The 18,850-nt window shown below is 46.7% G+C and overlaps 1 protein-coding gene across 2 annotated transcripts in view; it reads right to left on the bottom strand.

Annotated features, from left to right (window-relative positions):
* Positions 1 to 18,850, bottom strand: part of SH3BP5 (SH3 domain binding protein 5) — a 79,402-nt gene that overhangs the window by 31,664 nt on the left and 28,888 nt on the right. The gene's annotated exons all lie outside the window — the stretch shown is intronic.

Genomic DNA, 18,850 nt, shown 5'->3' on the forward strand with positions numbered 1-18,850 from the left:
AAAAAAGAATAAACAGAGCCAAAAGGATACGGATGGGACCTGCACCAGTGGGAGGGAGCTGTGAAGGAGGAAAGGTTTCCACACACTAGGAAGCCCCTTCGCGGGTGGAGACTGCGGGCGGCGGAGGGGGAAGCTTCGGAGCCGCGGAGGAGAGCGCAGCAACAGGGTGTGGAGGGCAAAGCGGAGAGATCTCCGCACAGAGGATCAGTGCTGACCAGCACTCACCAGCCCGAGAGGCTTGTCTGCTCACCCGCCGGGGCGGGCGGGCCTGGGAGCTGAGGTTCGGGCTTCAGTCGGAGCGCAGAGAGAGGACTGGGGTTGGCGGCGTGAACACAGCCTGCAGGGGGTTAGTGCACCATGGCTAGATGGGAGGGAGTCTGGGGAAAAGTCTGGACCTGCCGAAGAGGCAAGAGACTTTTTCTTCCCCCTTTGTTTCCTGGTGCGCAAGGAGAGGGGATTAAGAGCACTGCTTAAAGGAGCTCCAGAGAAGGGCGCGAGACACGGCTAACAGTGCGGACCCCAGAGATGGGCATGAGACGCTAAGGCTGCTGCTGCCGCCACCAAGAAGCCTGTGTGCAAGCACAGGTCACTATCCACACTCCCCTTCCGGGAGCCTGTGCAGCCTGCCACTGCCAGGGTCCCGTGATCCAGGGACAACCTCCCCGGGAGAACGCACAGTGCGCCTCAGGCTGGTGCAACGTCACGCTGGCCTCTGCCGCCGCAGGCTCGCCCCGCATCCGCACCCCTCCCTCCCCGCGGCCTGAGTGAGCCAGAGCCCCCGAATCAGCGGCTCCTTTAACCCCGTCCTGTCTGAGCAAGGAACAGACGCCCTCCAGCGACCTACTGGCAGAGGCGGCTCCAAATCCAAAGCTGAGCCCCAGGAGCTGTGCGAACAAAGAAGAGAAAGGGAAATCTCTCCCAGCAGCCTCAGAAGCAGCGGATTAAAGCTCCAATATCAACCTGATGTACCCTGCATCTGTGGAATACATGAATAGACAATGAATCATCCCAAACTGAGAAGGTGGACTTTGAGAGCAAGATTTATTATTTTTTCTCCTTTTCCTCTTTTTGTGATTGTGTATGTGTATGCTTCTGTGTGAGATTGTTTTCTGTATAGCTTTGCTTTCACCATTTGTCCTAGGGTTCTACCCGTCCTTTTTTTTTTCCTCTTTAAAAAAACATTTTTTTTCTTAATAATTATTTTTTATTTTAATAACTTTATTTTATTTTATCTTATTTTATTTTATCCTCTTTCTTTTCTTTCTTCCTTCCCTGCTTCCTTCCCTCCCTCCCTCTTTCCTTCCTTCCTCTTTCTTTCTACTTCTACTAATTCTTTCTTTCTACTTTTTCTCTCTTTTATTCTGAGCCATGTGGATGAAAGGCTCTTGGTGCTACAGCCAGGAGTCAGTGCTGTGCCTCTGAGGTGGGAGAGCCAACGTCAGGACACTGGTCCACAAGAGACCTCCCAGCTCCACATAATATCAAATGGCAAAAATCTCCCTGAGATCTCCATCTCAACACCAGCACCCAGCATCACTCAATGACCAGCAAGCTACAGTGCTGGACATCCTATGCCAAAGAACTAGCAAGACAGGAACACAACCCCACCCATTAGCAGAGAGGCTGCCTAAAATCATAATAAGTCCACAGACACCCCAAAACACACCACCAGACGTGGACCTGCCCACCAGAAAGACAAGATCCAGCCTCATCCACCAAAACACAAGCACTAGTCCCCTCCACCAGGAAGCCTACACAACCCACTGAACCAACTTTAGCCACTGGGGACACACACCAAAAATAACGGGAACTACGGACCTGCAGCCTGCAAAAAGGAGACCCCAAACACTGTAAAATAAGCAAAATGAGAAGACAGAAAAACACACAGCAGATGAAGGAGCAAGATAAAAACCCACCAGACCTAACAAATGAAGAGGAAATAGGCAGTCTACCTGAAAAAGAATTCAGAATAATGATAGCAAAGATGATCCAAAATCTTGGAAACAGAATAGAGAAAATGCAAGAAACATTTAACAAGGACCTAGAAGAACTAAAGATGAAACAAGGAACGATGAGCAACACGATAAATGAAATTAAAAATACTCTAGATGGGATCAATAGCAGAATAGCTGAGGCAGAAGAACAGATAAGTGACCTGGAAGATAAAATAGTGGAAATAACTGCTGCAGAGCGGAATAAAGGAAAAAGAATGAAAAGAATTGAGGACAGTCTCAGAGACCTCTGGGACAACATTAAACGCACCAACATTCGAATTATAGGGGTCCCAGAAGAAGAAAAAGGGACTGAGAAAATATTTGAAGAGATTATAGTTGAAAACTTCCCTAATATGGGAAAGGAAATAGCTAAGCAAGTCCAGGAAGCAGAGAGAGTCCCATACAGGATAAATCCAAGGAGAAACACACCAAGACACATATTAATCAAACTGTCAAAAATTAAATACAAAGAAAACATATAAAAAGCAGCAAGAGAAAAACAACAAATAACACACAAGGGAATCCCCATAAGGTTAACAGCTGATCTTTCAGCAGAAACTCTGCAAGCCAGAAGGGAGTGGCAGGACATATTTAAAGTGATGAAGGAGAAAAACCTACAACCAAGATTACTCTATCCAGCAAGGATCTCATTCAGATTTGATGGAGAAATTAAAACCTTTACAGACAAGCAAAAGCTTGAGAGAGTTCAGCACCACCAAACCAGCTTTACAACAAATGCTAAAGGACCTTCTCTAGGCAAGAAACACAAGAGAAGGAAAAGAGCTACGATAACTAACCCAAAACAATTAAGAAACTGGGAATAGGAACATACATATTGATAATTACCTTAAATGTAAATGGATTAAATGCTCCCACCAAAAGACACAGACTGGCTGAATGGATACAAAAACAAGACCTATATATATGCTGTCTACAAGAGACCCACTTCAGACCTAGAGACACATACAGACTGAAAGTGAGGGGATGGAAAAAGATATTCCATGCAAATGGAAACCAACAGATAGCTGGAGTAGCAATTCTCATATAAGACAAAATAGACTTTAAAATAAAGACTATTAGAAGAGACAAAGAAGGACACTACATAATGATCAAGGGATCAATCCAAGAAGAAGATATAACAATTGTAAATATTTATGCACCCAACATAGGAGCACCTCAATACATAAGGCAAATACTCACAGCCAAAAAGGGGAAATCAACAGTAACACATTCATATTAGGGGAATTTAACACCCCACTTTCACCCATGGACAGATCATCCAAAATGAAAATAAATAAGGAAACACAAGCTTTAAATGATACATTACACAAGATGGACTTAATTGATATTTATAGGACATTCCATCCAAAAACAACAGAATACACATTTTTCTCAAGTGCTCATGGAACATTCTCCAGGATAGATCATATCTTGGGTCACAAATCAAGCCTTGGTAAATTTAAGAAAATTGAAATTGTATCAAGTATCTTTTCCAACCACAATGCTATGAGACTAGATATCAATAACAGGAAAAGATCTGTAAAAAATACACACATGGAGGCTAAACAATACACTACTTAATAACGAAGTGATCACTGAAGAAATCAAAGAGAAAATTAAAAAATACCTAGAAACAAATGACAATGGAGACACGACAACCCAAACCCTATGGGATGCAGCAAAAGCAGTTCTAAGAGGGAAGTTTATAGCAATACAATCCTGCCTTAAGAAACAGGAAACATCTCGAATAAACAACCTAACCTTGCACCTAAAGCAATTAGAGAAAGAAGAACAAAAAAATCCCAAAGTTAGCAGAAGGAAAGAAATCATAAAGATCAGATCAGAAATAAATGAAAAAGAAATGAAGGAAACAATAGCAAAGATAAATAAAACTAAAAGCTGTTTCTTTGAGAAGATAAACAAAATAGATAAACCATTAGCCAGACTCGTCAAGAAAAAAAGGAGGAAGACTCAAATCAATAGAATTAGAAATGAAAAAGGAGAAGTAAAAACTGACACTGCAGAAATACAAAAGATCATGAGATTACTACAAGCAACTCTATACCAATAAAATGTACAACCTGGAAGAAATGGACAAATTCTTAGAAAAGCACAACCTGCCAAGACTGAATCAGGAAGAAATAGAAAATATGAACAGACCAATCACAAGCACTGAAATTGAAACTGTGATTAAAAATCTTCCAACAAACAAAAGCCCAGGACCAGATGGCTTCACGGGAGAATTCTATCAAACATTTTGAGAAGAGCTAATACCTATCCTTCTCAAACTCTTCCAAAATATAGCAGAGGGAGGAACACTCCCAAACTCATTCTACAAGGCCACCATCACCCTGATACCAAAACCAAACAAGGATGTCACAAAGAAAGAAAACTACAGGCCAGTATCACTGATGAACATAGATACAGAAATCCTCAACAAAATACTAGCAAAGAGAATCCAACAGCACATTAAAAAGGATCATACACCATGATCAAGTGGGGTTTATTCCAGGAATGCAAGGATTCTTCAATATACGTAAATCTATCAATGTGATACACCATATTAACAAATTGAAGGAGAAAAACCATATGATCATCTCAACAGATGCAGAGAAAGCTTTTGACAAAATTCAACACCGATTTATGATAAAAAGCCTGCAGAAAGCAGGCATAGAGGGAACTTCCCTCAACATAATAAAGGCCATGTATGACAAACCCACAGCCAACATCGTCCTCAATGGTGAAAAACTGAAAGCATTTCCTCTAAGATCAGGAACAAGACAAGGTTTCCTACTCTCACTACTCTTATTCAACATAGTTTGGAAGTTTTAGCCACAGCAATCAGAGAAGAAAAGGAAATAAAAGGAATCCAAATCGGAAAAGAAGAAGTAAAGTTGTCACTGTTTGTAGATGACATGATACTATACATAGAGAATCCTAAAGATGCTACCAGAAAACTACTAGAGCTAATCAATGAATTTGGTAAAGTAGCAGAAAACAAAATTAATGCACAGGAATCTCTGGCATTCCTATACACTAATGATGAAAAATCTGAAAGTGAAATCAAGAAAACACTCCCATTTACCATTGCAACAAAAAGAATAAAATATCTAGGAATAAACCTACCTAAGGAGACAAAAGACCTGTATGCAGAAAATTATAAGACACTGATGAAAGAAATTAAAGATGATACAAATAGAGGGAGAGATATACCATGTTCTTGGATTGGAAGAATCAACATTGTGAAAATGACTCTACTACCCAAAGCAATCTACAGATTCAATGCAATCCCTATCAAACTACCACTGGCATTTTTCACAGAACTAGAACAAAAAACTTCACAATTTGTATGGAAACACAAAAGACCCCGAATAGCCAAAGCAATCTTGAGAAAGAAAAACAGAGCTGGAGGAATCAGGCTCCCTGACTTCAGACTATACTACAAAACTACAGTAATCAAGACAGCATGGTACTGGCACAAAAACAGAAAGATAGATCCATGGAACAGGATAGAAAGCCCAGAGATAAACCCACGTACATACGGTCACCTTATCTTTGATAAAGGAGGCAGGAATGTACAGTGGAGAAAGGACAGTCTCTTCAATAAGTGGTGCTGGGAAAACTGGACAGGTACATGTAAAAGTATGAGATTAGATCACTCCCTAACACCATACACAAAAATAAGCTCAAAATGGATTAAAGACCTAAATGTAAGGCCAGAAACTATCAAACTCTTAGAGGAAAACATAGGCAGAACAGTCTATGACATAAATCACAGCAAGATCCTTTTTGACCCACCTCCCAGAGATTTGGAAATAAAAACAAAAATAAACAAATGGGACCTAATGAAACTTCAAAGCTTTTGCACAGCAAAGGAAACCATAAACAAGACCAAAATACAACCCTCAGAATGGGAGAAAATATTTGCAAATGAAGCAACTGACAAAGGATTAATCTCCAAAATTTACAAGCAGCTCATGTAGCTCAATAACAAAAAACAAGCCACCCAATCCAAAACTGGGCAGAAGACCTAAATAGACATTTCTCCAAAGAAGATATACAGATTGCCAACAAACACATGAAAGAATTCTCACCATGATTAATCATTAGAGAAATGCAAATCAAAACTACAATGAGATATCATCTCACACCAGTCAGAATGGCCATCATCAAAAAATCTAGAAACAATAAATGCTGGAGAGGGTGTGGAGAAAAGGGAATACTCTTGCACTGCTGGTGGGAGTATGAATTGGTACAGCCACTATGGAGAACAGTATGGAGGTTCCTTAGAAATCTACAAATAGAACTACCATATGACCCAGCAATCCCACTACTGGGCATATACCCTGAGAAAACCATAATTCAAAAAGAGTCATGTACCAAAATGTTCATTGCAGCTCTATTTACAATAGCCAGGAGATGGAAACAATCTAAGTGTCCATCATCGGATGAATGGATAAAGAAGATGTGGCACATATATACAATGGAATATTACTTAGTCATAAAAAGAAACGAAATTGAGCTATTTGTAATGAGGTGGATGGACCCAGAGTCTGTCATACAGAGTGAAGTAAGTCAGAAAGAGAAAGACAAATACCGTATGCTAACACATATATATGGAATTTAAGAAAAAAAATGTCATGAAGAACCTAGGGGTAAGACAGGAATAAAGACACAGATCTACTAGAGAATGGACTTGAGGATATGGGGAGGGGGAAGGGTAAGCTGTGACAAAGCGAGAGAGTGGCATGGACATATATACACTACCAAACGTAAGGTAGATAGCTAGTGGGAAGCAGCAACATAGCACAGGGAGATCAGCTCGGTGCTTTGTGACCGCCTAGAGGTGTGGGATAGGGAGGGTGGGAGGGAGGGAGATGCAAGAGTGAAGAGATATGGGAACATATGTATATGTATAACTGATTCACTTTGTTATAAAGCAGAAACTAACACACTATTGTAAAGCAATTATACTCCAATAAAGATGTAAAAAAAAAAAATTAAGCAGCACATCCACTACAGTTTTTGAGCAGGATTATCAGCAAAACTGACTTTGCCAAGACTGAGTTGGGAGGTTATGGGGGAGAAGTGGAGAAGGGGGACTGGGAGAAGCAGAATTCCAATGGAAAAAGGTGATTTCAACAATCCAGGTAAGACATGAGGGCTTCCACCAAAGAAGGGGTGATGGGAAATGAGTCGTTTAATGAGTGTGTGTTAAAAGAAGGTATGAATAGATTCTGTGACTTTACGAAATCTCTCTCTCTCACACTCACACACACACACACACACACACACACACACACCTTCCTTTATGGTAAACTAGCATTTTCTCCTAGGACTCCAACATAATGCAAAGGAAAGGAAGTTTCCCATGTAGCAGAAAGGGACAGAAGTGATGGAGCAGAGAGTTATGGGGTTTGCAGCAGTTCCCTCGGAGGAGGAGTCCTATGCCTGCTCTATGGGTCACATATGCCCACCTCTAAGTCTTTCCAACCAAGAGCCTCCCTAGAAGATGAATAAAGCACAGCAAAGACACGGCAGAGGTAGTTAGCTGCCTCTCAGTATCCATGCTTCTCTTCATCCTTAGAAACAACCCTGCTAGCTAAAACGCTCCAAGCCAAGCCTTTCTTGCTACCCATGACTATGCCCGGGGTCAGTGTGAAAACACCTCCCCAGTCTTCTCTGTACAAAGAGAAACTTTGTTCAGCTGTAAGCCTGAGATCAAGAGACTTAAATTCAAAGAATGAGAGAACCAGCAATGAAAGAGAAGCAGCGTGTTGCCTGGGACTTCTGGGTAGACTCTTTCAAATACAAGGGGCATACGTCCTTTCCCCTTCCTCTTTTCCTGAAATACAGATGAGATGGCTTGAGCGTCTGGAGCTATCCTGGACAATGAGGTGACTCCGAGGATGGGACTCACACACTAGGATTGAGCAATAAATACGACACTGGATCTCAGATGACCCTGGACTCAGGGCATCAACCTAGACTGCCTAATTCAGGTCTTCTTTCAGGTGAGAGAAAGTATTCTTGTGTGTTCCGGCCACTGTTTTTAAGCCCTGTGTTACTTGCAGCAAAAGGAAATTCCTGGCTGATACAGGATGAGGCCATTATTTTGTGTACAAGGCAATATAAATTTCAGAATTTTAGGTTGTAGAAGTTCATTTGTATATTTTTTTATGGGCTTGGGGTGGAGCCAGATTGAAGAGGAACCTACCTAAACTAATACATTGCCTCACATGTCAATTTCTTTCCAACAACTGCTCTCAGGAGAGCCCGCTACAGGTGCCTGCAGCCACCCTGGTTGAGTGCCCAGGGTCAGTGTGAAAACACCTCCCAGTCGTCTCTGTATAAAGAGAATCTTCGCTCAGTTGGCTTGAGCCTGAGATCAAGAGACTTAAATTCAAAGAATGAGAGAACTTAGAAGACACACCATGATTTTCAGAAATAGAAAAGGCCCATCACCTTCTCTGCAGTACAGTGCTTTGCCAAAAGGCTGTGGAATGCACTTGAGGCCAGTAACAAATTGATGATCACATGGTATTTTGTTTATTTTACTCCCATTTAAACCACTTCTTCAAAGTGAGGCTTCCTAAAGCCAGCTGATCACTGCCTTAATTGAAGCAAAGAGGCACCCTTTCCTCTAGTGCCTAAGGAAGTTCTAAATGGAAACATGAATAAACAAGCAAATGAATAAATGATCAAACTAATTAAGGCACTCGAGGATGGGGAAGGAGAGAGAGCTGGAGGGAGGCTTACGCCCGGCAGCGGAGGGAGGACAGCTGGGGAGCTCACCTTCTGGAAGGTCCTTCAGAGGAGACCCAGTGCTGTGGCCTCCCATGAGGCCCTTCGGAATGCAGCGATCAAGCTAGGGAGGGCCAGGGAGGGACAGAAAAAAATGTCAGCCTCAGGCACCTCTCTTAGGAACCCCATTTCCTCCTAGAAGCACCGAGCTGAGTGCATTTTAGTCATTTGGAATCCTAGCACAAGTGCCCGTCCTGTACCTGCCAGGTGGCAAGGTGGGGACCACAACTCTCCACGGCTGAGCGCTGTAACTTCAGGAGCCCCGAGAAGGGGCGGCCGACTCTGAAACTACTTTGTCCGCCTGGCTGATGACTCAGACCACAGCTTCCCTCCTCAGCAGGACTGCCAGATTTAGCAAATAAAAATACAGGACTCCCAGGCCCATTTGAATTTCAGATAAACAAATCATCTGTTTCAGTGAAGTGTGTCCCAAGGTTTACATGGGACAGAGCGATGCTTTAAAAAAAAAACGATCTGAAATTCAACTTGAACTGGGTGTCCTGTATTCTGTCTGCCAACCCTACCTTTAGGGCTTCAACTCCACAAGGATTTTGCACCAGGCAGAAACGAAAACTCGTCTATGGCCGGGACTCCTCAGCACCTCCCTCTTGGTGTGATGGCCATGGTTCCCTTACACACATTTCAAGAAGCTCCCCCTGTGTGATCAGCCCCAAGCAGAAAAACCCAAGCTATGGGAGTATTTCTAAGCAGAACTACCTGAACATCCAAAGACCATAAGTCTCGAAGCCTATCAGGCATCCACTTCTCAGTGTGAATAAGTCCATCAGATTCTCAGGGGGAAGTTTTCCTAGAAGGGAAGGGGGGACAGGAAGTCACACTGAGAAGGGGGAGAGAAAAGGAGGAAAGTAGGGTGGGCAGGGGGTGTCCCCAGGCGAGGAAAACTAAGTCAAAATGTTCAAGAGAAATGTCACCGCTGGCTGGGGACCAAACCCTGTTGCCTGGCAACATAAGAGGCCTACCCGTGTTGACAAAACTGGTAGCAAAAATACATCCCATACTCTGATTTTCTTCAACTGAGAAATCAGTCACCCTGCTGCTCCCTCTAGGGAATGCCAGTGGTTTACAGGAGGGGGAGGGAAGGGCGATCCATGTGGAAGCAGCAATTTCACTGATTTTATTGATAATAGACGGAAGGGGGGATGGAGGCGGGGGAGGGAAGAAAGAAAAGAAAAAGAGAAACATCCAAGGAGCCTCATGGTTTCAGATTCGGGACAGAACTCCACATCCTGCTCCTCCTGTGGTGACAAACCACATCTGTCAGCTTCAAGCAGCACTTATGGGAAGCAGCCAGGCCTCAGCAAAAGGCTGAGGGGACTGTCCCTGAGAAGCCCCCAACAGACCAGGCATCGGCGGGGGGCGCGGGGGCAGCACCCCCAGCATCATACTGCCCCGCTGAGACCCTGCTGGCCACTAGCCCCATTCCTGGCTTCCTGCTGCCCACCAGGCAGGAAGGGGTCAAATGCAGGTGGTCCTCGCACCACAGAAGAGAAAACCTCAGATCTGCCACACTCCCTCTCCAGTCATGGGAGCGTGAAGGATGCTGGAAGCACAGCCAGCCCAGCAGGAGGGGCAATGGCTCCAAAGGGGGTTGGGTCCTTCTGGAAGCCTCGAGACCTGCTCTATGCCAGGAGCCTTCACCCTGGGTCAGAGGCTGCCCCTCGTCTCCCCACTGACCCCATCTTGACGCAAGATTCTAGGCCTCCCAATGTGGCTGCTTCTTCCCTGGAATCTCCAGCCAAGACTGCAAGGCAGGGCGGTCCTGCGGGCCAAGGAGGGTTAATAGCACATCCCCCTCCTGCCGTAAATCACCAGGGACTCTGCTTCGGGACAGGTGCCCCCGTCACCCAGCGGCCTGCCCTCAGCCCGGGTGCATGGGTGATGCAGTTCCCAGGAACTGGCCTGTGGCCGCCCAGTGGGAATGTGACCAGGATCACAGGGACGGACGTCACTGACCCGGCCCTCCTCACACAGACAGCTGCCACCCAGGCAGGCACAGGCTCAGCAGAAACAAAAGTGACCGGGAAAGAGGGAGGCAGGATGAAAGTGCACTCAGGTCCCAGGAGGGGAAGAAGTTTCAAGGGGCCACCAATGACTTGGCAAGAGCCTCCCAGGTGCCCCAGGGCAGCAGAGGCAGGGAAATAACTGCAGATGAGCCCAGCATCTCCCCTTAGCCCTACGAGTTGAGTATTTCTCTTACCTGTTCCCATAAGACGTGTCAGGACGTGGTCAGGTTTTCAACAGTCCCCAAATACTGTCAGAGTGCCAGCACCAGGCTGCAGGCAACAGCCAGAAGCAGGGAGATGGGGGTTCAAATCTTCGCTCCTCTCCACGGGGTCTGTGGTCTGGGCACGTTCCCTTACCTCCCAAAGCCTTAGTTACCGTCCCCTCTGTGTGACGGCAGTAATGATACCATCGCCTGGCCACCTTCCGTCAGGTCCCAGTGGGTTCATGTCTATAAGGGACCCACCCCTGCAGGCCCAGGCACCCCACAGATCCAAATAAATGAGGGCCATGGGAGCCCCTTGAATAACCTTTCTCTAAGCCTCAGTTTCCTCCTCTGCAGCAGGTTTTTTTAAAAGTACTGCCCTTCTTCCCTGGTGGCGCAGTGGTTGAGAGTCCGCCTGCCGATGCAGAGGACACGGGTGGGCCCTGGTCCGGGAAGATCCCACATGCCGCAGAGCGGCTGGGCCCATAAGCCATGGCCGCTGAGCCTGTGCGTCCGGAGCCTGTGCTCCACAACGGGAGAGGCCACAATAGTGAGAGGCCCGCGTACCGCATAAAAAAAAAAGTATTGCCCTGGTGCTTGGGAAAGTGCCTGGTGTACAAAGAGCGTTACAACAACCCTCCTTCCCCTCCATCCTTGACCTCTGATGGCTCTGTCCACATCCTGTCTTCCCGGAAACAGTCACCTCTGTGCTGTCCACGCCCAGAGCCCCCCTGCAACGTGCCTGCATCACTGCGAGGCTCCCACTCGGGCACCAGGTGCTGCTAGAACTTTCAGGGGAGGAGAAGCTCACCACCTTCTCCCAGGGCTACACCCGACTGCGCTTCAACTGCCTGCTGCCTCTTCGGGTCACAGCCTTGGAGTTCTCATGACTCACTCTTGGCAGCCGGGTAACCACTGAATCCGATCCAGCCCCCTCCACGTCCTCCCAGATCAGATCACAGCACGGGAAAGGCGCATGTGAAGGCCCAAGTGATGGTCTCTGGGCTGCGAGGCTCGTTTCCTCATCTGTATTATGGGGACACGTGGTGCCTGAGACACCGCTGGACCTCCATGCGGAGCTGCCACCAGTACGGACCCGACATGTGGCATCAGTGCCCCATCAGTTTCTCCAACACAACCTGAGCCCACACGCAAGAGCCACCGCGGCTACTCTACCCAGGCAGGAGGCTAGGCTGAGGCTGCACCCTCCCTCATCGGGCCATGCGGTTCCCTCCCTGCCTGGTCCTTCAGCTGCCCGAGGCCCCACCACACAGCCCTGGAGCTGACGGACTCAGGCCAGGTCCCGTCCACGCCGGCGCCACCCTCAGATTGCGGCTCCTCTGTCCTTTACCCAGACTGTCTCATACTCAGGGGCCCAGGTGTGTTTCCAAAGCTTTACACACATGCGCACACACCCCGTGACCTCACTCCACCGGCCTCCTCCACACACTGTCTACACCTGAGCCATCTACACCTGTTCTCTAACAGATGTTCCTCCCCACCGGGCTCTCCACTTGTTGAGTACGTTGATCCTCATTATTCAATGGATTCCATATTTGTGAATTTGCCTACCCGCTATGATTTGTAACCCCAAAATCAGCATTTACTGCACTTTTGGAGTCATTCACGGACCAGCCCAGAGAAGCAAAACAAATGTGAGTCTTGATGTGCAAGATGCCAGCTGAGGCCAAGCAGAGAGGACCCCCTGCCTTCTGTTCCGGCTGTTAAGTTGCAAACACCCATCCTTCTCACGGTCTACTGAGTGCCATGTTTTTCACGTTTTTGCGCTTTTCATCGGTGGTTCCTCTCTAAGGTGGCCCCCAAGCCTAGTGCTGAGTGCCGTCTGCGGTCTTCCCTAAGCACAGGACAGCTGTGACGTGCCTTACAGAGAAAATACGTGTTTTAGATGAGCCACTTCCAGGCGTGAGTCATCATGCCGTTGGCCATGCGTTCACGGTTAATGAATCAACAATACAGTACATTCAGAAAAAGGAAGAGGAAATGTGCAGATCCGTACAAGACGCTGCTCCAGTAAGCGCTAACGTCAAGTCTGTAGTGCAAGATGAAGCCATGGAAACGCAGCTAAATGTGTGGCAACAATGCCTGAGAGGTCACGACACAAGCACAATACGGTGTGGGGCTGAAAGCCAGAGAAATTTTTGGTTCCCTCACCCAGGGGCAGGGAAATGTTCATCCCTTCTGGGCTAGTGTTTCATTGTAAAGAAACATTGTATAGAATTAATAAGACATACAGATTAAAGAAGGTGCCTTTAAAGAGAAACATACATAAAACAAAATTGTGTTCGATGAAATTGTGACCAGAGGCTCTCAGGAACAATCCTGTTTCCCTGGGAGCAATGCTTCACTCCATTTCTCAAATGAAGGGGGAAAAACCACACACACACACACACACACACACACACACACACACACACACACGAATCCAGATCAGTAACAAAGATTCTACTTTTGCCCAAAACATTCCATCCCACACAACTTTTATAAGACTGCTAAGAGGGGACTGTCAGCTCTACGGGACACAATCTTTCTTCTGTTCTTGACAAGTGGCTAAAATAGTGCATGACACTTAGTAGGAACACTGTAAATATCTGTCGAATGAAAGAAAATAATGAATTAGAAGAAAAAAAATTCATGGACAAGTAGAGTATAACCTGTATTGACATACACTTGCATTTTCGTCCCATCTCTGCAAAGTCCCAGGCTTCCTGTTCTCCACTTAGGGAAGGTCTTCTGTAAACAAAATCAACGTCCAGATTTCCCAACAACAGAAGACTATGATGGTGATTAACATAAGAATTCAGGGGATTATCTGACATATTTGACTTACTCCTTTCATTGCAAACATGACTTCCCTTCCATTCAAGGTCCCCGCCACTCATCCGTTTGGGCTTGGAGGGCTTTCCATCAGTCGCAAGGTCAGTCAGCTATCCCCTCATCGTCATTTTCGATCCTCTGCCACGTTTTATCTTCACAAGCAACTTGGTATGTACCCACCCTGCCTGGGGTCACCCTTCTGTCTCTACATCTTCCATATCCCCTCCCAGCCAGCAGAGGACTGTTTCTTCTTCCACCCACAGGGTATCTTTTTGCGGTGGCGGTGGTGTATTTGTTTTGTTTTTTAACATAGCAGATCCACCTTGGAGATATAATATTTGATAGAAAAATACATCTGGAATAATAACTTAACATTCATTTTCTTTCATCCAAATGCTTTATATGAACTAACTTAATCACTGTGGTAAACTGCAAAAATGGCAGTAATACTTTGCAGGTATTTTTGCAGGTGGAGTTTATTTTTTCCCTACCTCTTGCTTTTGGAGGAGCCATGTGACTTACTCAGACCAGCAGGACACTAACAAATGTGATGCAAGCAGAGGCTTGGAAAGGGCTTGCCGTTTCTGTTCCTAGAATCCCAGCACCATATGAAGAAGCCCACACTAGCTTGTTGGGTGAGATGCACGTGGTCCAGCCACCCGACACCTCAGCTAACAACAAGTCAACCGCTTGACAGATAAAGCCATCCCAGGTCAGCCAGCGCCCCAGCCAACCCACCACCTGACTGCACATTCATGAGATCAGCCAAAACCTAAGTTCAGAAAACTTGCCCAGCAAAATCATGAGCTAAATAAATGTATTAAGCCACTGAGTTTGGTTTGTTTCACAGCAACAACTAACTGATACACAATTCCATTTTAGAGATGAAGAAATTAAAGCACAAACATTAAGTAACCTGCAGAGGTCCCATAGCTATTAAATGGTAAAATGGGATTAAAAGCCAGGCAGTCTGGCTCAGAGGCCAAGCTTTGCCAGTGGTCCTACAGTTAAGTCAGCTAAGTTTCAAACATTTCCCCAACCACTTACTTCCCCCAAAGGAGGTTAAAGCACGTGGACTTACCTGGTCCCATAAACACAAAACGGGCAACCGTCAGCACTGAATAACCCTCACTATTTTGCATTTATGCTGCCCTTCAGGGTTCCAAAGTCTCCTGACACATTCCAATCATTTCAAAATCCGAAGGTCCGGGCTTCCCTGGTGGCGCAGTGGTTGAGAGTCCGCCTGCCGATGCAGGGGACACGGGTTCGTGCCCCGGTCCGGGAAGATCCCACATGCCGCGGAGCGGCTGGGCCCGTGAGCCATGGCCGCTGGGCCTGCGTGACCGGAGCCTGTGCTCCGCAACGGGAGAGGCCACAACAGTGAGAGGCCCGCGTACCAAAAAAAAAAAAAAAAAAATATCCGAAGGTCCACCGATGGATGAACGAATAACAAAATGTGGTCTACACATACAGTGGAACATTATTCAGCCGTAAAAAGGAATGAAATTCCAACACAGGCTACAACATGGATGAACCTTGAAGACATTATGCTAAGTGACAAAAGTCAGTCACAAAAGGACAAACTCTGCACAATCCCACTTACATGGGGTACTTAGAGGAGTCAAATTCAGAGACAGAAAGTAGGACAGTGGTTGCCAAAGGCTGGGGGAAGGGAGGAGTGGGGAGTAATTATTTAATAAGTACAGGGTTGCAGTTGGGAAAATGATAAAGTTCTGAAGGCGGATGGTGGTGAGGGTTACACAGCAATGTGAATGTACTTAATGCTACTGAATCGTGTACTTAAAAACAGTTAAAACGGTAAATCCTATGCTAAATACAGTTTACCACCATTTTTTAAAAAGGAAAAAAATCACAAGGGTTGGAACAGGCAGTGATAAAATGACAGGCCCGGGGCCACTGTTGGACTAGTTAGAACACAGGGAGCAGAGAAAGCAAGAAACTGTCTTCCATTCAAGTTTGCTGAGTCACACAGGCTCCACGCCCACCCACCCCCCTTCAGAATGTCCCCCGCCACACACTGAAGGCCAGATGGGCTGGCAGATATGTCAAAGCCACCTTAAAAACAAGCTCTGGCTCACGGACAAAACCCTCAAATAAATCAAAGCCAGTTTCCTGCCCCCACCTGGCCCAGGAAAAAAAACAAGTGCTCTGCCCACTCTTGGCGGAATGTGGATTGGGTTTTCAAGATCACAGAACTGGATCTGACTCCTGGTAGGAAAATGAGTTGACATCAGGAACAATAAAGTCAGTGCAAATTTCTGATGATCAGACACAATTCCTACTGGCCCAAAAATCACAAGTCTTTGTAAACATTTATGGAAAACCAAGCCATAGAAGTCTTTTCCTTTGAAGTCTCCGCTGTTCGCTGAGACTCTGGATGGATGGACAGGAGCTTTCCAGACATTATAAAACCATCACTACAGTATTACCGCTTCTTTTTTTTTTTTTTTTTAAAGGAGGTATACATCAAATATTAACAGAAGGTATGGGGACTTATTTTCTTCTTTTTGTCTATTTTCTGAATTTTCTACAATATTTTTTTTAGTGAAACCAAAATCTAAGATCATACAGGGATTCCATCATCAAACATTAGCTCATTTAAGTCCTAAGGACACCTCAGGACTCTCACGGTCCATGACCATCACTGTTTCACTGTTTTCAGATCACTGTTTCCACAGAGACGAGGATGCTGGGGCTTTGAGAACGCAGTGCCTCACGAGACACACTTGGAGGAGACGCTTTGAAGCCATCTCTCAGAGACCATCCCTGCTACACACAGTCAGAGGGGTTTGTATATACAGAAAGGAAGGGGTGGGGGTAAGACCAGAGGAAGAAAACAGGAAGCCCCACTTGGCAGCCCCTTCACCACCAGGAAGGTCAGAGACAGACTCAGCCTCCTGGCCAAGCCCAGACGGCCCACCATCCGCAGAGATAAAAAGTGACATCCTCACCCAGCCTCAGCCTGTGAGCGCCCTTCCAGTTCCTCGGCCAGAGACCAACAAGGTCCCTTGGGGCTAAGGGGTAGGGGTCACGCTGAGCCTTTTCTACCCTTCTTCCTGCCCACCTGCAAAAAGGCAGGAGTTTAAGGGGGGGTTTGCAGGCATAATGCCAGGCAGGATTCCCTCAACATTCATCCTGGGCTCTGCCAGCTGACAGAGAGTCACTCAGCCCCAGAGTCTGTATCACCTGATGAGGCCTGATGACTCAGTGACTTGACCACGGGACTCAGTAACTGCACGGTAATTGTCCTCACTGGCCAAGAGATGAGAGGAAGGCGCAAAGCCACACTTCACTGCTGCCCAGCAGTGGGACCCTCCCAACGTAGCTCCCTCCTACCTCTTTTTCCATCAAAGAGGATTGGGGTGAGGAACAAAAAGGGAGTGGTGTGAAATCTATTCCAGGTGTGTCACAGCCAACTGGAGACCCACCCACCAAATGAGATTTGAACAAACCCAACCCAGATGAAGCTGGATTTGCCAGTCATGCTCCTATCCCTCTGCAGGGAAGAAGTTGCGAGTAAAGTGGCAATGGAGAGGGAAAGCTCAGGATGCCAACGGAAGGCCGGGAGGAACATCTGGTCAACCTCATCATTCACTCATTGGTTCATTTGTTTGTTTCCTCAAGACGTGAACACCTTCTGTATGCTGGCAATGACCCAAACAGACCAAATTCCCTGTCTGGGAATTTGTGGAGTTTCACTACTATAAACAAGTAAACAATAACAGGTCGGGGGTGAGAACTGCTATGAAGAAAAAGCCAATCAAGGAATGAGGGCTGGGGTGGCAGAGATGGTGGGCTGGCAGTTGTCATTTAAATGTTAGCCCAGGAAGGCCTTGTTGATAAAGTGACATCTGAGCAGAAAGCTGAAGGAGATGGAGTGGACCGTGCAAACCCTATGGTTAAGACAACAAGAAACAGGAGCAGCAGGTTCAAAGACTCTGAGGTAGGAGCATATATGACATCCGTTCAGCCAGAGGAGGGTAAGGCCCATCAGCTGGGGCTGGTGGCTAAATGGCCAACCTCCAGAGGCCCCTGAACACAAAGGTCCCTTTCCCAGCTCTGCTCCAGAATCTGAGCTCAGGTGACCCAGTGGGGAAACTCCCGTGGGGAAGCCACTGCCGAGGCTCCAAGGGGATGCTTTCACAGACCACTATGAAGTCACCCCACGGCATGGGGACATGGATGTTCTTATATAGATATTTGTGTCCTCAAAGGGACCATAAATTCAAGTGTTGAAGACTTTCAGAAGAGGAGGTTTCATGACCTCCTCAGCACTGACCCAATGTTTACATTAAATTATCAGAAATTTCTCCTCAAACCTAACCAGAACCCTTCTCACTGCAAGGTCAAGACCACTACCACCCTGGGCTATGGTGGGTGAGACACATCGCCAACGTGGGGCACTTTGGAGGGAGGATGCCTTAGGGTTGGGGAGCTTCTGGGGACTGGTGAGCACCTTCTGGAGAAGGGCTCCTTCTCTCTAGAAAGCTGCAGCCTGGGTGGGGCCCCAGAGGGAGGCGGAGAGAAGGACGGCTGCTCAGGCTTGTTGCAGGCCAACAGTCATGGGCACTTGGATGTTGTACAGTCCAGGGCAGCAGGACAGGGAAGGAAGGGTTTCGGGCAGCTGGTCTGTCTAGGAACAAAGGCCACATTATCTGGAAGGTTCCAACCAGAAAGCTCAGTTCAGCATTCAGAGTGCAAAACCCAAATACGTAGCTAGAATCTCGGCAGAACCACCAAAGCGTCAAGGGGATGAGAAATCTGAGGGGTGCACGGAGCGGGGCAAGGAAGAGGAATGCCCGAGTCCTGGCCCCTTATCCTCGATGGCTCCCATCTTAACACATTCCTGGGGCTTCGCTTCCCAAGGGCTCGCTTTTCCCATCGCCTCCCCCACCCCCGCCCCAGCCCAACAGCACACTGCGCACACACAGTGGGGGCCTGCCGTGGTACCTGCACTCACTGAGCACCT

Source organism: Leucopleurus acutus (assembly GCF_964270905.1).
Source record: "Leucopleurus acutus genome assembly, chromosome: 5".
Classification (NCBI taxonomy): domain Eukaryota; kingdom Metazoa; phylum Chordata; class Mammalia; order Artiodactyla; family Delphinidae; genus Leucopleurus; species Leucopleurus acutus.